We start from the raw sequence: 21,856 nt of genomic DNA on the forward strand, positions 1-21,856 counted from the left end.
GTTTGTACACCCGGGTCTCAACTTTTTATTAGGTATTTAAATTAATTTAGTTTATATTGTGTCAACAGGCATGAGCGGTGCTTCAGGGACCTGATTATTTGTTCTATTCACTTCACGCTGGTTTTGTGTTTGAGCGTTTTCTGGTTTGGTATGATAAGGGACTGTGTTAAGTATGTCACTTCCTGTCAAATGTGTGCCCGGTTCAAAGATTCGCACTCACGTCCAATGGGTCTACTTCAGCCCCTCCCGGTTCCTGAGAGACCCTGGGAGAGGATCTCTATGGACTTCATTGTGGATCTTCCTAAGTCTGCTGGGTTTAACACGATCATGGTAGTGGTTGATGGGCTTACTAAGATGGCTCATTTTATACCTTTGTCTGGCTTACCATCTGCTGCTACAACGTCGGAAGTGTTCATCAGAGAGATCTTTCAGCTCCACGGCTTACCCAAAGTGGTAGTTTTGGACAGAGGGTCACAATTCACTTCACGTTTTTGGAGATCTTTGTGCCAGGGGCTTCATATTCAACTTGCTCTGTCTTCTGTGTTCCATCCTCAAACGAATGGGCAAACTGAACCCACCAACAAGACTTTGGAGCAATATTTAAGATGTTTTTCCTCCTATTCTCAAGTGGATTGGTCCGCACTCTTGCCCTTAGCAGAGTTTTCTTATAATAATGCTGTACATACCTCCTCTAAACAAACTCCCTTTTTCTCCAATTATGGCTTTCACCTTACTTCTCTGCCAGGTCTATCTAAAATTTCGGTTCCTGCAGCTCAAGACAGACTTTTATTTTGAAAGCACAATTTTGACTTCCTTCAACAAGCTGTGCGAGAGGCGTAACTGAATTATAAGAAACATGCTGATAAAAGACGGAGGTCGAGTCCCGAATTTAAGGTTGGTGACCTTGTCTGGTTATCCACCCGCAACCTTAAGCTTTCGTGTCCTACCAAGAAGTTGGGCCAAAAGTTCATGGGACCCTTCTCAATTATGGAACAGATCAATCCTGTTCCTTTTAAATTAAGATTACCTGCTAGTCTTCGGGTTCACCCTGTCTTTCACGTCTCGCTACTGAAAAGAGTGGTGGGAAATCCGTTTCCTGGTCGTATTGAGTCACCTCCGGAGCCAGTAACTGTGCAGGGTGTGGAGGAATTTAAGGTTCAGGCTATCCTTGATTCCAGATTCCATAGAGGACACTTGCAATATTTGGTCCAATGGAAGGGCTATTTGCTGGAGAATAATTCCTGGGAGTCTGTAACCAATGTCCACGCTCCTCGGTTGATCCGATCCTTCCATAGGAGATGTCCTGGGAAGCCCGCTTTGGTGCACGTCCAGAGGCTGCGCCTTGGGAGGGGGCAATGTAAGGTACCTGTCCGCCATGATCATCCGCCTGGTCGCATGGGGGCGCACTCTGACGGCGCATGATTTAATCCCCACGAATGTTCCGACATCGGCGCGCGTCTTGATGCCGGTGCACGTTCTGATGCCGGCATGCGCCTTGATGCACGCGCGTGTGCTTTGCATTTAAATAGACGCCAGAGGCCTAGGATCACTGCGAAGTGATCGTTTCCCTTGTGAAAGATGCCAAGCATTATTACTTGAACTGATACTTGTTATTTTGACCTGGCCTGACTCCCGACTCTGAATCTTGCTGCCTGTACTGACCTCCTGCCTGCCTGACCATCTAATAGCCTCTTGATTTTGCCTAGACGCCTGGTTCAGCACTCCTGCCACTCCTATACTTGGTTCCAGTCCTGTTCTACCTCCAGTGGCTGTGTTCCTTAGTTCCTCTACGAATTCTTCCAGTGACGCTTCCCGCTTATTCGTGACAACCTGTGACTTAGGGCTTCTGCATACTTTGCCAATAAAACCCCGTCCCTGCTCATCACTCCCAATGAGGGAGGGGGCACACCTGATCAGCAACTTGCCTTTAGGCCCAGCACTGGGTGGCAGTGGTGAGGTGGCACAGAGGGCTCTTGATGCAAGGTCCACTGGTGGACCCATGATACCCCAAGATATCAGCCAAAAGCAGTCTGAGAATGTGTAGTCCCTTAGCAAGAACAAAAGAAAAAATAAGGGGAGATATGGTCGGCTTTTTTGAGAATCTTGGCAGCCTGGGTCTTCATTTCATTAGAACTGTTACATAGTTACATAGTTACATTGGGTTGAAAAAAGACCATTGTCCATCAAGTTCAACCCATCCGAGTAAACCCAGCACACAACCTATACTAACCAATCTATACACTCACATACATAAACTATATATATACAACCAGTAATACTAACTGTAGATATTAGTATCACAATAGCCTTGGATATTCTGCTTGTTCAAAAACTTATCCAGGCCCCTCTTATAGGCATTAACAGAGTTATAGCATCACTAGGAAGGGCATTCCCCAACCTCACTGCCCTCACCGTGAAAAACCACCTACGCTGCTTCAAATGGAAGCTCTGTTCCTCTAATCTATAGGGGTGACCTCTGGTGCGCTGATTGTTTTTATGGGAAAAAAGAACATCCCCCAACTGCCTATAATCCCCTCTAATGTACTCGTACAGAGTAATCATGTCCCCTCGCAAGCGCCTCTTTTCCAGAGAAAACAACCCCAACCTCGACAGTCTAACCTCATAGCTTAAATCTTCCATCCCCTTTACCAGTTTAGTTGCACGTCTCTGCACTCTCTCCAGCTCATTAATATCCTTCTTAAGGACTGGAGCCCAAAACTGCACTGCATACTCAAGGTGAGGCCTTACCAGGGACCTATAAAGCGGCAAAAATATGTCCTCATCCCTTGAGTCAATGCCCTTTTTTATACAAGACAGCACTTTATTTGCTTTAGTAGCCACAGAATGACACTGCCTGGAATTAGACAACTTGTGATCTACAAAAACCCCTAGATCCTTCTCCATTAAGGATGCCCCAACACACTACCATTCAGTAGATAGTTCACGTTTATATTATTCCTACCAAAGTGCATAACTTTGCACTTGTCAACATTGAACCTCATTTTCAAGTTTGCTGCCCAGTTTTCCAATTTTGTCAAATCGGTCTGCAAAGCGGCAGCATCCTGCATGGAACTTATAGTTTTGCACAATTTAGTGTCATCAGCAAAAATAGAAACAGTACTGTCTATGCCCACCTCCAGGTCATTAATAAACAAGTTAAAAAGCAAAGGCCCAAGGACTGACCCCTGCGGTACTCCACTAACCACACTGGCCCAATTAGAAAATGTTCCATTTACCACCACTCTTTGTACTCTATCCTTCAGCCAGTTTTCTATCCAATTACAAATATTATGTTCTAGGCCAATATTCCTCAATTTGATCATTAACCTTCTGTGAGGTACTGTATCAAACGCTTTAGCAAAATCTAAGTAGATGACATCAACTGCCATTCCAGCATCAAGGTTCCTGCTCACCTCCTCATAAAAGGCAATTAAATTAGTCTGGCAAGATCTGTTACGCATAAAACCATGCTGGCACAAACTAATAGTATTGTGAACTGCAATGTATTCAACTATCCTATCCCTTATTACCCCTTCCAGAAGCTTTCCTACTACTGATGTCAGACTAACAGGCCTATAGTTTTTAGGCTGAGAACGAGATCCCTTTTTAAATAACGGCACCACATTAGCAATCCGCCAGTCTCTCGGCACCATGCCAGACCTCAACGAATCCTGAAAAATTATGTGAAGAGGCTTGGCAATCACAGCGCTCAGCTCATTTAATACCCTGGGATGAATCCCATCCGGCCCTGGACCTTTGTTTACCTTTACATGTTCAAGTCTCTTTTGAATTTCCTTCTGAGTGACCCACGCGTCAGTAGCTAAATTACTAGCACTGGGTATATTAAAAGGGAAGCCTTCATTATCTGGCTCCTCAGATGTATAGACAGATGAAAAATAAGAGTTCAAAATTTCAGCTTTTTCCCCGTTCTCATCAACCAACTTACCCCCCCGTGATAATAAGGTTCCCACCCCTTCTTGCTTCATTTTTTTACTATTCACATAATTAAAAAATAATTTTGGATTCTTTTTACTCCTAGCTGCAATATCCCTTTCCATCTCTATTTTAGCTTGCTTGATAGCTTTTTTGCATGCTTTATTTGCTTCCTTGTACCTGATGAAAGTTTCCGCTGTCCCAGCTAACTTGAATGCTTTAAAAGCACGTTTTTTATTACCAACCTCGACCTTAACACTTTTATTCAGCCATAAAGGTTTTGCTTTGCGATGCCTCTCCTTGCTTACAAGGGGGATATACTGTTGTGTATACTTGCAAAGCAATGTTTTAAAGATGTTCCATTTTCCTTCTGTGTCTAACCCCATGAAAAGCCTTTCCCAGTTGACACATTGCAGAGATGCCCTTAAACTGGCAAAGTCTGCACGTCTAAAATTGAGCGTTTTAGTTTCTCCCTTATAGCGCTGTCTCTGCAGCATTATCTCAAAGGAGACCATGTTGTGATCACTGTTCCCCAAATGCTCACCCACACAAATGTTAGAGATAAGTTCAGTATTATTAGATATTACCAGGTCCAAAATAGACTCATTCCGAGTAGGTTCTTGAACCACCTGAAATAAAAAGTTGTCATTTAGCATATTTACAAACCTACTAGCTTTTTCTGACTTAGCCACCCCATTACTCCAGTCAATGTCCGGATAATTAAAGTCCCCCATAATAACAACTTGACCCAGTTTTGAAGCCTCCTCCATTTGTAAAAGTAGCTGGGACTCATCCCCCTCATCTATACGGGGTGGTTTATAGCAGACACCAATGATCATTTTCTTTGTGACCTTCAGCCCTACTGAAATTTCTACCCAAAGAGTAGAGATGTAGCGAACCTCACAAAAAAAGTTCGCGAACCCGTTCGCGAACTTCCGCCAAAAAGTGCGAACTTTTGCGAACTTTGCGAACCCCATAGACTTCAATGGGAAGGCGAACTTTAAAACCTAGAAAAGCCATTTCTGGCCAGAAAACTGATTTTAAAGTTGTTTAAAGGATGCCATGACCTGGACAGTGACATGCAGGAGGGGGATCAAGGGCAAAAACTTCTCTGAAAAATACGTTGTTGACACAGCGCTGCGTTTTGTGCTGTAAAGGGCAGAAATCACACTACATTCCTAAACTTATGTAATAAACTGCTTTAAAACGTCCAGCGTCTACATGCCAATCAAGTCGTGTAAAGGTTAGGGCCGGTTCACACACAATTACAAAACGCTGCAGTAGTGGATACGGAATATATTATTGTTGGTGGAAAAACATCGCTCAGGTGATTTTATTGCAATGCAATGTCACTACTATGTGTAACGTGTTTGGTGCACTACTATGAATAACAGCAAACAGCACTGGACACGTTAAAGAACAGTAACTTAAATTAAAAAAAAAAAAAAATTAATAATAAAAAAAAAGTGATCTCTGGTTGGTGCTGGGGGTGAACTACTAGGAGCAGCACACCAGTCCCCCACAGCTAGACTAATAGCACTCGGCTCTATAAATTACAGTAGCTGCCCACAGCAGCTACATACAGAGCAATAGAAAGTAGATTACTAGTCAGCAAAGCTACCTAAACTGTCCCTAAAACCCCTGCACAGCTCTCTCCCTATGCTAACTCATCAAGCACACACAGGCAGAATGTAAAATGGCTGCTGGGCTTCGGTTTATATATGGAAGGGAGTGGGCCGGGGGTGGTCCAGGAGGGAGAGCTGCCTGATTGGCTGCCATGTTTCTGCTGGCTCTGGGGTGAGAGGTCAAAATTTGGCTCCAGCTAAGGCGAACCCAAAATTGCGAACTTCGCTAAAAGTTCGCGAACTTGCGAACTTGAGAACACCCAATTTTCGTGCGAATTATTTCTCCGGCGAACAGTTCGCTACATCTCTACCAAAGAGATTCAACGTTTTCATTTGTAATGTCTTTATTACATGGCTTTAAATCTGACTTTACATAAAGACAAACCCCTCCACCCTTTTTAATCCCTCTGTCCCTCCTAAAAAGCGTATAGCCATTTAAATTCACAGCCCAGTCGCATTTTTCATCCCACCAGGTCTCAGTGATACCAATTAAGTCATAATTTTCAATACATGCAATAGCCTGCAGCTCCCCTATTTTTCCCGACAAGCTACGCGCATTAGCCAGCATGCAGCGGAGATTACTACTTCTTCCTCTACAGCTTACATTAGCTAAAGGACAGTTAGAGCTAAGGTGAAAATTAGTCTGTTTCCCTTGTAACAATGGAAGCTCCTTATCTGATAAACTATATGCCCCCCTCACTCCTCCCCCACAACCCTTTGCTGGTCCCACTGCCCCATCTACACTAGCTCTCCCATAAGAATCTAGCTTACCAACCCCCCCCTTGTCTAGTTTAAACACTCCTCCAGCCTCTTAACCATTCTCTCCCCTAGCACAGTAGACCCCCTTCCATTGAGGTGCAATCCGTCAGGGCTGTATAGATTGTACCCCAAAGAAAAGTCAGCCCAGTGCTCTAGGAACCCAAACCCTTCCTTCCTACACCAAGACTTTAGCCACGCATTTAGCTCCCTAAGCTCCCGCTGTCTCCCTAAACTAGCACGCGGCACCGGCAAAATTTCTGAAAAAATGACATTGGAGGACCTTTGCTTAATTTTAGAGCCTAGATCCCTGAACTCACTATTTAAAGTCCCCCACCTACCGTTCATTTTGTCGTTAGTACCGATATGTACCAAGACAGCCGGGTCATGCCCAGCCCCTCCCAATAATGTGTCGACCCGATCAACCACATGCCGAACCCTGGCACCAGGAAGACAGCAAACTGTCCGGTTGAAGCGATCCGCTTGACAGATTACCCTGTCCACTTTCCTAATGTTCGAATCCCCTATAACCACCATCTGTTTAGGCCTAGCTCTGCTCTCCTCCCCACCACTACTAGAGAAACTGGTCTCCCGGCTGTTAGAGAGATCAGCCTCATCTAGAACCGCCAGTCCAGAGTTCACACTCCCATCTTCTTCACACAATCTGGCAAATCTGTTGGGATGCGCAAACCCTGGAGCAGCCTCCCTTTTTCTTTTCCCCACACTAGATTTTCTAACTGTCACCCAGCTTACTGCCCTATCATCCTTTCCTTGCTCCCCTCCCCCCATACTATCTGACCCCGCTAGTTCTTGTTCAGTTAGCAAGAGACTTCTTTCAAGATTGTCAATAGAACGCAGTGTTGCAACTTGTTCCTCTAGTGCTCTAACGCGAGCCTCTAAAGTGGCAACTCGCTCACATCCACAACAGAGGTATGCACTTTGGAACTGTTGTTCCACAACTGCATACATGCGGCAGGCTGTGCACTGTGTCATACCTTCAATGTTGCTGCCACTCATTCTCCCAGTTACAGAAACAGTTAAACAAGAATTGGTGAAAAAGGCTTTTAAATAAACACAAAAAATTTTTTTTTTTTTTTTACCTTGTTTTAACTCCTTTAGTTTGTAACTCCTGTGATTATAACTCCACTTATAGAGCCCCCACTTCAAGAGCAATCACTTACAGAGCACCTACCACCATAGCAAGCTCCACTGGAGTGCCTGTGGTTCTATTTCTACAGTCTGTTAAGGTGAACTAATCAAACCCCACCCCCTCAAACTGAGGGTAATTACAAAGGAATGTAACTCTGGTAAACCTGCTGTAAGCCTTATAGTTAACCAAACTTTGTAAATTGGCACCAAAAAGAGCAAATACTTTTGAAAAAATTTAAACCCAACAGTTAGAAAACACAGTGATTCTGAATAAAGTTAATAAAAAATACTTATCCCTTTTTTTTGTTGAATTGAAAAAGCAGTTGATTCAGTCAGCCACCAGCCTGTTAGTGATACCAATTAAATCATAATTTTCAATACATGCAATAGCTTGCAGCTCCCCTAATTTACCCGACAAGCTACGCGCATTAGTCAGCATGCAGCGGAGATTACTACTTCTTCCTCTGATGCTTACATTAGCTAAAGGACAGTTAGAGCTAAGGTGAAAATTAGTCTGTTTCCCTTGTAACAATGGAAGCTCCTTATCTGATAAACTATATGCCCCCCTCACTCCTCCCCCACAACCCTTTACTGGTCCCACTGCCCCATCTACACTAGCTCTCCCATAAGAATCTAGCTTACCAACCCCCCCCTTGTCTAGTTTAAACACTCCTCCAGCCTCTTAACCATTCTCTCCCCTAAACCATTCTCTCCCCTAAACCATTCTCCCCCATTCTCTCAACTGTGATGGTCTTGGTCTAAACATAGGTCTTGGTCTTGTGATGGTCTTGGTCTAAACATAGGTCTTGGTCTTGTGATGGCCTTGGTCTAAACATAATGTACAGCTTTTCTGACTTTATCTTTTTTTAAGCCATTTAGATACCCTTTATGCATGTATACAAGCTAATTAGAATTTATTTGTATCTGCTTCATATGAATCGATAGCCTTGCTCTGGTCTTGTCCCTCTGCTCTTGGTTTACTTTGTTGCGTGGTGCCTCAATAAGACTTTCCTCTTCTCCTTGAAGAGAACTTTATAGATTCTTCTCTTCACTTTATCCAATGTCCAGTTGCAGAATAAACAGATTTGAAATAAGAGGGGTAATAATTTTATAATGAAACTGAGGCAAATTTTTTATTGCACGACAGTAAGCGTTATTAAAGCATTATTACATATAACCATTACGACACACAGGTGTACACACTATCCATGTCTCATCATAAGCTGGCTTTCTCTTCTGCATAGCTATGGTCCTTCCACTGCCAAGTATAGTGCTGAGCAAATCTGTCCCATTTTGATTCACCAAAAAATTCGCAAGACTGCTGAAAGATTCTCAAAATGCAAGTGGCTAAATGCGGAATTTCTCAGCGAATCCGTGTCTGGCGAAAAAATTTGCTCATCATTACCCAATACTATTTGCCAGTCCAAAGGCTCACGGGATAGGGAGGGAGCAAGCAGTGGGAAGATGGCTTCCCTCTTTTAAAGGGACACTAAACCCTACTGCACTATTGCACAATAAAACTTTTCCAGCTTTTCAGTGTCCCCAGCAGCATTGAAATGCAAAAGAATCCTCCAATGAGAATCCCAGCTGATCTGTATAAATCTGGCTCCCTGTTCTCTGTTCCTGCAATTGGAGTTGGGAGCATTAAGCACAGTTCGGGTGCCTTTTTGAGCCTGACCTTCCTGCAAGGATGTTTCCATTGTTAATGGTTCAGTGCGTGTGTTTGTGCTTCTTTCCTTTTCCAGAAGATTCTCTTCTCCACCATCTGCTCTTCTCTTACTTTGTCTGGGATGTTTAGTTCTAGTAGCATCATCTGAAAAAAAGTATTTAACATATATTATAGATTTGAAATGAAATATAAGTACAGATAAATAGTGATGGGTGAATCTGTCCTGTTTCACTTCAAAAGAAAAATTCAAGAAAAGACAAAAATGTGCGAAAATCATTGAAGTCAATGGTTGTTTTCCCCCCACAACTTTTTTCCATTTTGCCCCTGGGGAGTCAACCCCGGTGTGGGCCCTGCACCCCCAAGTCCAACCCTGCTTGTGGCCAAAGTTCTTTCCATAAGCCCAAACCATTTGTCTGCATCACCGCTGACTGATCTGAGCATGCTTGCAATCTAGGACAGAAGCATTTTGGGCTTCTGTCCTAGAAGCAAAAAATGCTCCTAACGGGCACTATTCCCCCAGCAACAGGAGGGGCTCCCAGTGTGGGCGGCCATGTTGTGTCACTAACATGCAAATGGTGCCCCAGTTTGCTCATTATGTGCCTGTGACATGAGGTATGTATTCTGGACCAGAATTTTCAGGCAGTGGTGAGGCACCCTGTTATTTATTTGAATGGAACCCCTATCACTAGCACTAGGTTCTTCTCCTCTTTTGGAGGATAAGCCCCAAATGCCATAGACCTTACAATCCGACATTAGTGTGTTTGAATCAGTAAAATTTCCACCACAATACATATATACAATACAATACATATATGGTAATATGGCACACCTAAGCGTGATATAGCCAATTACCTTTTCGCTAATATATATCCGCTAACTCTTCAACAAACCTACCAATACAATCATTTTGAATGCTGAGATTACCAGAGATAAGACAACTTATGTATATCACTATACCCTATGTTGACATCAAATCCTTTATCACATTGTTTTCTGCAATGGACATTATCGTGCAATATGTGGAATCTGGTTGCTACAAAAAATAAATAAAAACAATTTAAAAAAGTCACGAGAAAAGTTGCTATAGAGCAAGAGAGCGTTAGAGAGCGTTCTACTCACTTCTCTTTAATTCCATTTCCAGATCTAGACAGGCCTGCCTTTCGTTGATATCTTTCAGCACTTTTTGAACAATTTGGGGTGCGTGCTTTGTTGTGTAGAATCTGATTATGAGATCAACCACTTCCTCTTGATCTGCCTCTTCCAATTCACTCAGGGTAACTCTTTCATACCCGTCGGGCACCTCACAGTCCAGGAGACTGTTCTTGAAGGATTTAAAGCTTCTTCTCTGCAGATTCTTCAGTGTAGCCTTCAATATTTTCTTCAGTTCGCCAGTCTCAGTCATCTTTCATTCAATCTTTGTCTCTTTTGGTTTATGTAATCTGTTGTCAAACAAACCATAATGAGTTCAATGCAAACATTTAACCAGGCAAGATTACTGGGTGACAATGTATTATCTGGCACACAACTCATTCATTTGATCCAGTTTAGAAATAACATAAATACAAATATTCACTTAGATCAGTGCTGTCCAACTTCTACGGTGCCGAGGGCCGGAATTTCTCTAGCATACATGGTGGAGGGCCGCTAATGGAAGCCAGTTTTGACCACTCCCCTTTTTGAAACCACACCCACTTCAAACCACACCTATTTTATCACAATGGTGGTAGTGCAGCAAAATCCCAAATGCTTGGTCCTTACTGTGGGGATATCAACCATCATTCATAAGTGAAAGAATTATGTCATATTAAGATATACCCTTCAATTCCATATGCCTCCTCCTCCCCTGTGGATAGCAGAGCAACCCCCGGTACATAATTACACATTTTAGGGACCATTTAATGGCTATTTCCAACTGCTAACAAACTCCCACAACAAACCCATGCCAGGTTCACCTCCCACAAGCAGCATAGGGCAAGCAGAGTATGGCACACACAGGCACTCTGCCTGTCCTATGCTGTCGCCTGCAACTTTTTTGTTTCGCGAAACAGATGAAAAAATTTGCCGCAGAAAAATTCGTCGCACATCCAAAAATTGTCGCGCACGTCAAAATAATAGTCGCGGGCGACAAAATAATAGCTGCACGTCAAAATAATAGTCGCAGGCGACAAAATAAAAGCCGCGTGACAAAGTAATAGGCGCACAACAAAATAATAGCCGCGGGCAATTAAATAATAGGCGTGCAAAAAAATAATAGCCGCGGGGAACAAAATAATAGCCGAGCGACAAAATAATAGCCACGGGTGACAAAATAATAGACGTGGGCGACGAAATAATAGCCGCGCAAAAAAATAATAGCCGCGGGCGATGAAATAATAGCCGAGCGACAAAATAATAGCCGCGGGCGACAAAATAATAGCCGAGCGACAAAATAATAGCCGCGGGCGACAATATAATAGCTGCGCGACGAAAGAATAGCCGCAGGTGACAAATTTTTTTGACGTGCGACATTTTTGCCGTTTCGTGAATTTTCCGCCATTTTGCGAATCTTTTGAAAGATTCACGGATTTTTCTGTGAAGCGAAACAGGACAGATTCGCTCATCACTAGTGAAATGGAGAAAAATCTGAGAAACACATTTGTCGAGCAACTTTTTTGTCGCCCGCAACTTTTTTGTTTCGCGAAACAGATGAAAAAATTTGTCGCACACCCAAAAATTGTCGCGCATGTCAAAATAATAGCCGCGGGCGACTAAATAATAGCCAAACAACAAAATAATAGCCGCGGGCGACAAAATAATAGCCAAACAACAAAATAATAGCTGCGGGCGACAAAATAATAGCTGCGCAACGAAAGAATAGCCGCAGACGACAATTTTTTTTGACGTGCAACATTTTTGCCGTTTCGCGAATTTTCCGTCATTTTGCGAATCTTTTGAAAGATTCATGGATTTTTCTGTGAAGCGAAACAGGACAGAATCGCTCATCACTAGTGAAACGGAGAAAAATCTGAGAAACACATTTGTCGAGCAACTTTTTTGTCGCCCGCAACTTTTTTGTTTCGCGAAACAGATGAAAAAATTTGCCGCAGAAAAATTCATCGCACATCCAAAAATTGTCAAAATAATAATCGCGGGCGACAAAATAATAGCCGCACGTCAAAATAATAGTCGCAGGTGACAAAATAAAAGCCACGTGACAAAGTAATAGGCGCACGACAAAATAATAGCCGCAGGCAATGAAATAATAGGCGTGCAACAAAATAATAGCCGCTGGCGAACAAAATAATAGCCGAGCGACAAAATAATAGCCACGGGCGACGAAATAATAGCCGAGCGACAAAATAATAGCCGCGGGCGACGAAATAATAGCCGCACGACAAAATAATAGCCGCGGGCGACGAAATAATAGCCGGGCAACAAAATAATAGCTGCGCGACGAAAGAATAGCCGCAGATGACAATTTTTTTTGACGTGCAACATTTTTGCCGTTTCGCGAATTTTCCGCCATTTTGCGAATCTTTTGAAAGATTCACGGATTTTTCAGTGAAGCGAAACAGGACAGAATCGCTCATCACTAGTGAAATGGAGAAAAATCTGAGAAACACATTTGTCGAGCAACTTTTTTGTCGCCCGCAACTTTTTTGTTTCGCGAAACAGATGAAAAAATTTGCCGCAGAAAAATTAATCGCACATCCAAAAATTGTCAAAATAATAGTCCCGGGCGACAAAATAATAGCCGCACGTCAAAATAATAGTCGCAGGCGACAAAATAAAAGCCGCGTGACAAAGTAATAGGCGCACGACAAAATAATAGCCGCAGGCAATGAAATAATAGGCGTGCAACAAAATAATAGCCGCAGGCGAACGAAATAATAGCCGAGCGACAAAATAATAGCCACGGGCGACGAAATAATAGCCGAGCGACAAAATAATAGCCGCGGGCGACGAAATAATAGCCGCACGACAAAATAATAGCTGCGGGCAACGAAATAATAGCCGAGCGACAAAATAATAGCCGCGGACGACGAAATAATAGCCGGGCGACAAAATAATAGCTGCGCGACGAAAGAATAGCCGCAGATGACAATTTTTTTTGACGTGCAACATTTTTGCCGTTTCGTGAATTTTCCGCCATTTTGCGAATCTTTTGAAAGATTCACGGATTTTTCTGTGAAGCGAAACAGGACAGATTCGCTCATCACTAGTGAAACGGAGAAAAATCTGAGAAACACATTTGTCGAGCAACTTTTTGTCGCCCGCAACTTTTTTGTTTCACGAAACAGATGAAAAAATTTGCCGCAGAAAGATTCGTCGCACATCCAAAAATTGTTGCGCACGTCAAAATAATAGTCGCGGGCGACAAAATAATAGCTGCACGTCAAAATAATAGTCGCAGGCGACAAAATAAAAGCCGCGTGACAAGGTAATAGGCGCACGACAAAATAATAGCCGCGGGCAATGAAATAATAGGCGTGCAACAAAATAATAGCCGCGGGCGAACGAAATAATAGCCACGCGACAAAATAATAGCTGCGGGCGACGAAATAATAGCCGAGCGACAAAATAATAGCCGCGGGCGAAAAAATAATAGCTGCGCGACGAAAGAATAGCCGCAGATGACAATTTTTTTTGACGTGCGACATTTTTGCCGTTTCGCGAATTTTCCGTCATTTTGCGAATCTTTTGAAAGATTCCCGGATTTTTCAGTGAAGCGAAACAGGACAGAATCGCTCATCACTAGTGAAACGGAGAAAAATCTGAGAAACACATTTGTCGAGCAACTTTTTGTCGCCCGCAACTTTTTTGTTTCACGAAACAGATGAAAAAATTTGCCGCAGAAAGATTCGTCGCACATCCAAAAATTGTCGCGCACGTCAAAATAATAGTCGCGGGCGACAAAATAATAGCTGCACGTCAAAATAATAGTCGCAGGCGACAAAATAAAAGCCGCGTGACAAGGTAATAGGCGCACGACAAAATAATAGCCGCGGGCAATGAAATAATAGGCGTGCAACAAAATAATAGCTGCGGGCGACGAAATAATAGCCGAGCGACAAAATAATAGCCGCGGGCGAAAAAATAATAGCTGCGCGACGAAAGAATAGCCGCAGATGACAATTTTTTTTGACGTGCAACATTTTTGCCGTTTCGCGAATTTTCCGTCATTTTGCGAATCTTTTGAAATATTCCCGGATTTTTCAGTGAAGCGAAACAGGACAGAATCGCTCATCACTAGTGAAACGGAGAAAAATCTGAGAAACACATTTGTCAAGCAACTTTTTTGTCGCCCGCAACTTTTTTGTTTCGCGAAACAGATGAAAAAATTTGCCGCAGAAAAATTCATCGCACATCCAAAAATTGTCAAAATAATAGTCCCGGGCGACAAAATAATAGCCGCACGTCAAAATAATAGTCGCAGGCGACAAAATAAAAGCCGCGTGACAAAGTAATAGGCGCACGACAAAATAATAGCCGCAGGCAATGAAATAATAGGCGTGCAACAAAATAATAGCCGCGGGCGAACGAAATAATAGCCGAGCGACAAAATAATAGCCACGGGCGACGAAATAATAGCCGAGCGACGAAATAATAGCCGCACGACGAAAGAATAGCCGCAGGTGACAAATTTTTTTGACGTGCGACATTTTTTGCCGTTTCGCGAATTTTCCGTCATTTTGCGAATCTTTTGAAAGATTCCCGGATTTTTCAGTGAAGCGAAACAGGACAGATTCGCTCATCACTAGTGAAACGGAGAAAAATCTGAGAAACACATTTGTCAAGCAACTTTTTTGTCGCCCGCAACTTTTTTGTTTCGCGAAACAGATGAAAAAATTTGCCGCAGAAAAATTCATCGCACATCCAAAAATTGTCAAAATAATAGTCGCGGGCGACAAAATAATAGCCGCACGTCAAAATAATAGTCGCAGGCGACAAAATAAAAGCCGCGTGACAAAGTAATAGGCGCACGACAAAATAATAGCCGCAGGCAATGAAATAATAGGCGTGCAACAAAATAATAGCCGCGGGCGAACGAAATAATAGCCGAGCGACAAAATAATAGCCACGGGCGACGAAATAATAGCCGAGCGACAAAATAATAGCCGCACGACAAAATAATAGCTGCGCGACGAAAGAATAGCCGCAGGTGACAAATTTTTTTGACGTGCGACATTTTTTGCCGTTTCGCGAATTTTCCGTCATTTTGCGAATCTTTTGAAAGATTCCCGGATTTTTCTGTGAAGCGAAACAGGACAGATTTGCTCATCACTAGTGAAACGGAGAAAAATCTGAGAAACACATTTGTCGAGCAACTTTTTGTCGCCCGCAACTTTTTTGTTTCACGAAACAGATGAAAAAATTTGCCGCAGAAAGATTCGTCGCACATCCAAAAATTGTTGCATACGTCAAAATAATAGTCGCGGGCGACGAAATAATAGCCGAGCGACAAAATAATAGCCGCGGGCGACGAAATAATAGCCGCACGACAAAATAATAGCTGCGGGCAACGAAATAATAGCCGAGCGACAAAATAATAGCCGCGGATGACGAAATAATAGCCGGGCGACAAAATAATAGCTGCGCGACGAAAGAATAGCCGCAGATGACAATTTTTTTTGACGTGCAACATTTTTGCCATTTCGTGAATTTTCCGTCATTTTGCGAATCTTTTGAAAGATTCACGGATTTTTCTGTGAAGCGAAACAGGACAGATTTGCTCATCACTAGTGAAACGGAGAAAAATCTGAGAAACACATTTGTCGAGCAACTTTTTGTCGCCCGCAACTTTTTTGTTTCACGAAACAGATGAAAAAATTTGCCGCAGAAAGATTCGTCGCACATCCAAAAATTGTTGCATACGTCAAAATAATAGTCGCGGGCGACAAAATAATAGCTGCACGTCAAAATAATAGTCACAGGCTACAAAATAAAAGCCGCGTGACAAGGTAATAGGCGCACGACAAAATAATAGCCGCGGGCAATGAAATAATAGGCGTGCAACAAAATAATAGCCGCGGGCGAACGAAATAATAGCCACGCGACAAAATAATAGCTGCGGGCAACGAAATAATAGCCGAGCGACAAAATAATAGCCGGGCGACAAAATAATAGCTGCGCGACGAAAGAATAGCCGCAGATGACAATTTTTTTTGACGTGCAACATTTTTGCCGTTTCGCGAATTTTCCGCCATTTTGCGAATCTTTTGAAAGATTCACGGATTTTTCTGTGAAGCGAAACAGGACAGATTCACTCATCACTAGTGAAACGGAGAAAAATCTGAGAAACACATTTGTCGAGCAACTTTTTGTCGCCCGCAACTTTTTTGTTTCACGAAACAGATGAAAAAATTTGCCGCAGAAAAATTCGTTGCACATCCAAAAATTGTCGCGCACGTCAAAATAATAGTCGCGGGCGACAAAATAATAGCCGCACGTCAAAAAAATAGTCGCAGGCGACAAAATAAAAGCCGCGTGACAAGGTAATAGGCGCACGACAAAATAATAGCCGCGGGCAATGAAATAATAGGCGTGCAACAAAATAATAGCCGCGGGCGAACGAAATAATAGCCACGCGACAAAATAATAGCTGCGGGCGACGAAATAATAGCCGAGCGACAAAATAATAGCCGCGGGCGAAAAAATAATAGCTGCGCGACGAAAGAATAGCCGCAGGTGACAAATTTTTTTGACGTGCGATATTTTTTGCCGTTTCGCGAATTTTCCGTCATTTTGCGAATCTTTTGAAAGATTCCCGGATTTTTCAGTGAAGCGAAACAGGACAGAATCGCTCATCACTAGTGAAACGGAGAAAAATCTGAGAAACACATTTGTCGAGCAACTTTTTTGTCGCCTGCAACTTTTTTGTTTCGCGAAACAGATGAAGAAATTTGCCGCAGAAAAATTCATCGCACATCCAAAAATTGTCATAATAATAGTCGCGGGCGACAAAATAATAGCCGCACGTCAAAATAATAGTCGCAGGCGACAAAATAAAAGCTGCGTGACAAAGTAATAGGCGCACGACAAAATAATAGCCGCAGGCAATGAAATAATAGGCGTGCAACAAAATAATAGCCGCGGGCGAACGAAATAATAGCCGAGCGACAAAATAATAGCCACGGGCGACGAAATAATAGCCGAACGACAAAATAATAGCCGCGGGCGACGAAATAATAGCCGCACGACAAAATAATAGCTGCGGGCAACGAAATAATAGCCGAGCGACAAAATAATAGCCGCGGGCGACAAAATAATAGCCGGGCGACAAAATAATAGCTGCGCGACGAAAGAATAGCCGCAGATGACAATTTTTTTTGACGTGCAACATTTTTGCCGTTTCGTGAATTTTCCGCCATTTTGCGAATCTTTTGAAAGATTCACGGATTTTTCTGTGAAGCGAAACAGGACAGATTCGCTCATCACTAGTGAAACGGAGAAAAATCTGAGAAACACATTTGTCGAGCAACTTTTTGTCGCCCGCAACTTTTTTGTTTCACGAAACAGATGAAAAAATTTGCCGCAGAAAAATTCGTCGCACATCCAAAAATTGTCGCGCACGTCAAAATAATAGTCGCGGGCGACAAAATAATAGCCGCACGTCAAAATAATAGTCGCAGGCGACAAAATAAAAGCCGCGTGACAAAGTAATAGGCGCACGACAAAATAATAGCCGCAGGCAATGAAATAATAGGCGTGCAACAAAATAATAGCCGCGGGCGAACGAAATAATAGCCGAGCGACAAAATAATAGCCACGGGCGACGAAATAATAGCCGAGCGACAAAATAATAGCCGCGGGCGACGAAATAATGGCCGCACGACAAAATAATAGCTGCGGGCAACGAAATAATAGCCGAGCGACGAAATAATAGCCGCGGGCGACGAAATAATAGCCGGGCGACAAAATAATAGCTGCGCGACGAAAGAATAGCCGCAGGTGACAAATTTTTTTGACGTGCGACATTTTTGCCGTTTCGTGAATTTTCCGCCATTTTGCGAATCTTTTGAAAGATTCACGGATTTTTCTGTGAAGCGAAACAGGACAGATTCGCTCATCACTAGTGAAACGGAGAAAAATCTGAGAAACACATTTGTCAAGCAACTTTTTTGTCGCCCGCAACTTTTTTGTTTCGCGAAACAGATGAAAAAATTTGCCGCAGAAAAATTCGTCGCACATCCAAAAATTGTCGCGCACGTCAAAATAATAGTCGCGGGCGACAAAATAATAGCCGCACGTCAAAATAATAGTCGCAGGCGACAAAATAAAAGCCGCGTGACAAGGTAATAGGCGCACGACAAAATAATAGCCGCGGGCAATGAAATAATAGGCGTGCAACAAAATAATAGCCGCGGGCGAACGAAATAATAGCCACGCGACAAAATAATAGCTGCGGGCGAAAAAATAATAGCTGTGCGACGAAAGAATAGCCGCAGACGACAATTTTTTTTGACGTGCGACATTTTTGCCGTTTCGCGAATTTTCCGTCATTTTGCGAATCTTTTGAAAGATTCATGGATTTTTCTGTGAAGCGAAACAGGACAGAATCGCTCATCACTAGTGAAACGGAGAAAAATCTGAGAAACACATTTGTCGAGCAACTTTTTTGTCGCCCGCAACTTTTTTGTTTCGCGAAACAGATGAAAAAATTTGTCGCAGAAAAATTCATCGCACATCCAAAAATTGTCAAAATAATAGTCGCGGGCGACAAAATAATAGCCGCACGTCAAAATAATAGTCGCAGGCGACAAAATAAAAGCCGCGTGACAAGGTAATAGGCGCACGACAAAATAATAGCCGCGGGCAATGAAATAATAGGCGTGCAACAAAATAATAGCCGCGGGCGAACGAAATAATAGCCACGCGACAAAATAATAGCTGCGGGCGAAAAAATAATAGCTGTGCGACGAAAGAATAGCCGCAGACGACAATTTTTTTTGATGTGCGACATTTTTGCCGTTTCGCGAATTTTCCGTCATTTTGCGAATCTTTTGAAAGATTCATGGATTTTTCTGTGAAGGACAGAATCGCTCATCACTAGTGAAACGGAGAAAAATCTGAGAAACACATTTGTCGAGCAACTTTTTTGTCGCCTGCAACTTTTTTGTTTCGCGAAACAGATGAAAAAATTTGCCGCAGAAAAATTCATCGCACATCCAAAAATTGTCAAAATAATAGTCGCGGGCGACAAAATAATAGCCGCACGTCAAAATAATAGTCGCAGGCGACAAAATAAAAGCCGCGTGACAAAGCAATAGGCGCACGACAAAATAATAGCCGCAGGCAATGAAATAATAGGCGTGCAACAAAATAATAGCCGCGGGCGAACGAAATAATAGCCGAGCGACAAAATAATAGCCACGGGCGACGAAATAATAGCCGAGCGACAAAATAATAGCCGCGGGCGACGAAATAATAGCCGCACGACAAAATAATAGCCGCGGGCAATGAAATAATAGCCGAGCGACAAAATAATAGCCGCGGGCGACGAAATAATAGCCGGGCGACAAAATAATAGCTGCGCGACGAAAGAATAGCCGCAGATGACAATTTTTTTTGACGTGCAACATTTTTGCCGTTTCGTGAATTTTCCGCCATTTTGCGAATCTTTTGAAAGATTCACGGATTTTTCTGTGAAGCGAAACAGGACAGATTCGCTCATCACTAGTGAAACGGAGAAAAATCTGAGAAACACATTTGTCGAGCAACTTTTTGTCGCCCGCAACTTTTTTGTTTCACGAAACAGATGAAAAAATTTGCCGCAGAAAAATTCGTCGCACATCCAAAAATTGTCGCGCACGTCAAAATAATAGTCGCGGGCGACAAAATAATAGCCGCACGTCAAAATAATAGTCGCAGGCGACAAAATAAAAGCCGCGTGACAATGTAATAGGCGCACGACAAAATAATAGCCGCAGGCAATGAAATAATAGGCGTGCAACAAAATAATAGCCGCGGGTGAACGAAATAATAGCCGAGCGACAAAATAATAGCCACGGGCGACGAAATAATAGCCGAGCGACAAAATAATAGCCGCGGGCGACGAAATAATAGCCGCACGACAAAATAATAGCTGCGGGCAACGAAATAATAGCCGAGCGACGAAATAATAGCCGCGGGCGACGAAATAATAGCCGGGCGACAAAATAATAGCTGCGCGACGAAAGAATAGCCGCAGATGACAAATTTTTTTGACGTGCGACATTTTTGCCGTTTCGTGAATTTTCCGCCATTTTGCGAATCTTTTGAAAGATTCACGGATTTTTCTGTGAAGCGAAACAGGACAGATTCGCTCATCACTAATGAAACGGAGAAAAATCTGAGAAACACATTTGTCGAGCAACTTTTTTTCGCCCGCAACTTTTTTGTTTCACGAAACAGATGAAAAAATTTGAGCAGAAAAATTCGTCGCACATCCAAAAATTGTCGCGCACGTCAAAATAATAGTCGCGGACGACAAAATAATAGCCGCACGTCAAAATAATAGTCGCAGGCGACAAAATAAAAGCCGCGTGACAAAGTAATAGGCGCACGACAAAATAATAGCCGCAGGCAATGAAATAATAGGCGTGCAACAAAATAATAGCCGCGGGCGAACGAAATAATAGCCGAGCGACAAAATAATAGCCACGGGCGACGAAATAATAGCCGAGCGACAAAATAATAGCCGCGGGCGACGAAATAATAGCCGCACGATAAAATAATAGCCGCGGGCAACGAAATAATAGCCGAGCGACAAAATAATAGCCGCGGGCGACAAAATAATAGCTGCGCGACGAAAGAATAGCCGCAGATGACAATTTTTTTTGACGTGCAACATTTTTGCCCTTTCGTGAATTTTCCGCCATTTTGCGAATCTTTTGAAAGATTCATGGATTTTTCTGTGAAGCGAAACAGGACAGAATCGCTCATCACTAGTGAAATGGAGAAAAATCTGAGAAACACATTTGTCGAGCAACTTTTTTGTCGCCCGCAACTTTTTCGTTTCGCGAAACAGATGAAAAAATTTGCCGCAGAAAAATTTGTCGCACATCCAAAAATTGTCGCGCACGTCAAAATAATAGTCGCGGGCGACAAAATAATAGCCGCACATCAAAATAATAGTCGCAGGCGACAAAATAAAAGCCGCGTGACAAGGTAATAGGCGCACGACAAAATAATAGCCGCGGGCAATGAAATAATAGGCGTGCAACAAAATAATAGCCGCGGGTGAACGAAATAATAGCCGAGCGACAAAATAATAGCCACAGGCGACGAAATAATAGCCGAGGACAAAATAATAGCCGCGGGCGGTTAAAATAATAGCCGCGAGACAAAATAATAGCCGCGGGCGACGAAATAATAGCCGAGCGACAAAATAATAGCCAGGCGACAAAATAATAGCTGCGCAACAAAGGAATAGCCGCAGACGACAATTTTTTTTGACGTGCGACATTTTTGCCGTTTCGCGAATTTTCTGTCATTTTGCGAATCTTTTGAAAGATTCCCGGATTTTTCTGTGAAGCGAAACAGGACAGATTCACTAGTGAAATGGAGAAAAATCTGAGAAACACATTTGTCGAGCAACTTTGTTGTCGCCCGCAACTTTTTTGTTTTGCGAAAAAGATGAAAAAAATTGCCGCAGAAAAATTCGTCGCACATCCGAAAATTGTCGCGCATGTCAAAATAATAGTCGCGGGCGACAAAATAATAGCTGCACGTCAAAATAATAGTCGCAGGTGACAAAATAAAA

The sequence above is a fragment of the Xenopus tropicalis genome, chromosome 9 (genome assembly GCF_000004195.4).
Source record: "Xenopus tropicalis strain Nigerian chromosome 9, UCB_Xtro_10.0, whole genome shotgun sequence".
Classification (NCBI taxonomy): Eukaryota; Metazoa; Chordata; class Amphibia; order Anura; family Pipidae; genus Xenopus; species Xenopus tropicalis.